Raw genomic sequence first — 3,498 nt, 5'->3', positions numbered from 1 at the left:
CAGCTGAGTGGGAGATGATATTTCAAACAACAGCTCCAATAAGGGTTAATATCCAAAATATATTAAAAAAAAACTCACAAAACTCAGCAATGAACAAGCAAACAATCCAATTAAAAATGGGAGAGGAAAAAAAATGGGAGAGGAATTGAACAGACACTTCTCCCAAGAAAACATACAAATGGCCAACAGATATATGAAAAGATGCTCATCTTCACTAGCTATTGGAGAAATGCAAATCAAAACTACAATGAGATACCACCTCATACCTGTTAGATTGGCTATTATAAATAAGACAGGTAATAATAAGTGTTGGAGAGGCTGTGGAGAAAAAGGAATCCTTGTTTACTGTTGGTGGGAATGCAAATTAGTACAATCATTATGGAAGAAAGTATGGTGATTCCCCCCCAAATTAAGAACAGAACTGCCATATGTCCCAGAAAAACTTCTACTGGGTATCTACCCCCCAAACTTAAAAATATTGGTAAGTAAAGGCACATGCACCCTCATGTTCATCATAGCATTATTCATAGTAGCCAAGACATGGAAACAACCAAAATGTCCCTTGATAGAGGATTGGATAAAGAAGAAGTGGTACATATATACAATGGAATACTACTCAGTCATAAGAAATGATGACTTAGTGCCTAACCAGGCGGCGGCGCAATGGGTAGAGCATCAGACTGGGATATAGAGAACCTGGGTTCAAGACCCCGAGGTTGCCAGCTTGAGTACAGGCTTATTGGGTTTGAGCAAGGCTCAATACTTACCTGGCACGGGAGATACCATGATCACGAAGGTGGTTTTCCCAGGGCGAGGCTTATCCATTACACTCCAGATGTGCTGACCCCTGCGATTTCCCCAAATGTGGGAAACTCGACTGCATAATTTGCGGTAGCGGGGGACTGCGTTTGCGCTTAAAAAAAAAAAAAGGCTCACCAGCTTGAGCCCAAGGTCGCTGGCTTGAGCAAGGGGTCACTCGGTCTGCTGTAGCCCCCCCCCCCCGGTCAAGGCACATATGAGAAAGCAATCAATGAACAACTAAGGAACTGCAACGAGAATTGATGTTTCTCATCTCTCTCCCTTTCTGTCTGTCTGTCCCTATTTGTCCCTCTCTCTGTCTCTCTCTGTCTCTGCCACAAAGAAAAAAAAAAGAAATGATGACATAGTGACATATACAACAACTTGGATGGATCTTCAAGGTTCTGATACCCACAGTCATTCTGTAGATTTAAATATTGCCTAGGTCATTATTTTCTTTAGATCTTGCTATCATATTTAGCCTGCATATTGCCACTTTTCTTCCTCCCCTCCCTTATTCCCATTATGTCTTATCACATCCAAAACATAATATAGGAAACCTGATATGAGTTGAATTGTGTCTCCACAAATTCATATATTGAAATGTTAACCCTAGAACTGCAAAATGTGACTGCATTTGGAGATAGTATCTTTTAAGGAGAAAAAGTTATATGGCTGGATCCTATCCCAATATTACTGGTGTCTGTATAAAAAAAGGAGTTTGGGACACAGACAACACAGATCAAGGGCCCATCTGTAAGCCAAGGAGAGAAGCCTCAGAGAGAATCAAACCTGCCAATGTCTTGATCTTGGACTTTAAGCTTCCAGAACTATGAAGGAATTTATTTCTATTTAATTCACCCAGTATGTAGTATTTTATTATGACAGCCCTAGCAAGTGAATAGAAAACCTTATCATAGTTTATATTAGTAAGTATAATTGACAGAAAACAATAATGATTCAACGATTGCTAGTCCTTCACCCATTTTTCTTTCTTTTTTTTAGATTTATAGAAGTTTATTATAAATATAAATACATGAATTAGACATGGTATAACATGGTTGAAGAGTGACACAGGGTTAGGAAACTTGAAGAACAATAACATATATACAGAACTGGTTTTTAAAATATACATATATAGAATTTGACTCCAAAGGCAAGAGAAGTGAAGGCAAAAATTAATGAATGGGACTACATCAGACTAAGAAGTTTTTGCTCAGCAAGAGAAACTGATAACAAAATAAACAGACAGCCAACTAAATGGGAAGTGATATTTTCAAACAACAGCTCAGATAAGGGCCTAATATCCAAAATATACAAAGAACTCATAAAACTCAACAACAAACAAACAAACAATCCAATAAAAAAATGGGAAGAGGACATGAACAGACACTTCTCCCAGGAAGAAATACAAATGGCCAACAGATATATGAAAAGATGCTCATCTTCTTTAGTTATTAGAGAAATGCAAATCAAAACGGCAATGAGGTACCACCTCACACCTGTTAGATTAGCTATTATTAACAAGATAGGTAATAGCAAATGTTGGAGAGGCTGTGGAGAAAAAGGAACCCTCATCCACTGTTGGTGGGAATGTCAAGTAGTACAATCATTATGGAAGAAAGTATGGTGGTTCCTCAAAAAACTGAAAATAGAACTACCTTATGACCCAGCAATCCCTCTAGTGGGTATATACCCCCAAAACTCAGAAACATTGATACGTAAAGACACATGCAGCCCCATGTTCATTGCAGCATTGTTCACAGTGGCCAGGACATGGAAACAACCAAAAAGCCCATCAATAGATGACTGGATAAAGAAGATGTGGCACATATACACTATGGAATACTACTCAGCCATAAGAAATAATGACATTAGATCATTTACAGCAAAATGGTGGGATCTTGATAACATTATACGAAGTGAAATAAGTAAATCAGAAAAAAACAGGAACTGCATTATTCCGTACGTAGGTGGGACATAAAAGTGAAACTAAGAGACATTGATAAGAGTGTGGTGGTTACGGGGGGGGGGGGGAGGGAGGAGAGGGAGAGGAAAAGGGGGAGGGGGAGGGGCACAAAGAAAACTAGATAGAAGGTGACAGAGGACAATCTGACTTTGGGTGATGGGTATGCAACATAATTGAACGACAAGATAACCTGGACATGTTATCTTTGAATATATGTATCCTGATTTATTGATGTCACCCCATTAAAAAAATAAAATTATTAAAAAAGTTGAAAAAAAATATACATATATAATTGCCACTGTTTTTCATGGTAACAATTTTCCATTAATAAATTCCAAGTCAATAAGACAAGAATGTATTTTTTTTTTAAACCTATTGAAAAAGAGTTGAATTGCAGAATAGCCAATCATTTTTGGTTGTTAAAAGATAATCAAAATAATTGGTTAGAAATAACCAGTTGCCACATTGATGAGATGTCAAAATTAAAATTAACTGTGCTGTTAGGTCAGCTGTTTAGTGATTTCTATGAATAAGAAAAAGCCTAATCAAAATGCAAAATAATTAGTTCAGTTGACTTCACCCATTTTTCCATGTGACAAAGTCTAGTACTCAGTCTTGTGTGAAGTATCAGGTAGCTCAGGTAAAGGAAGGCAGATGGGTCTCCTTATTGATATGCTTTCCCTCTCCAACACAATTTTCTGATGCTTTCTCTGAAATTCTCTGCCATTGTC

General features: G+C 37.6%; 1 non-coding gene across 1 annotated transcript; it reads left to right on the top strand.

Moving 5' to 3' along the window:
- The first annotated feature begins 759 nt into the window (after window positions 1–759).
- Window positions 760–918, top strand: LOC136383680 (U1 spliceosomal RNA). Its single transcript, XR_010747488.1, has one exon. It is a non-coding gene; the product is annotated as a U1 spliceosomal RNA (small nuclear RNA).
- The last annotated feature ends 2,580 nt before the right edge of the window (window positions 919–3,498 follow it).

The sequence above is a fragment of the Saccopteryx leptura genome, chromosome 11 (genome assembly GCF_036850995.1).
Source record: "Saccopteryx leptura isolate mSacLep1 chromosome 11, mSacLep1_pri_phased_curated, whole genome shotgun sequence".
Taxonomy (NCBI): Eukaryota; Metazoa; Chordata; class Mammalia; order Chiroptera; family Emballonuridae; genus Saccopteryx; species Saccopteryx leptura.
Note: the sequence above shows the minus strand (reverse complement) of the source record. Positions and strands in the feature narration are given on the sequence as shown.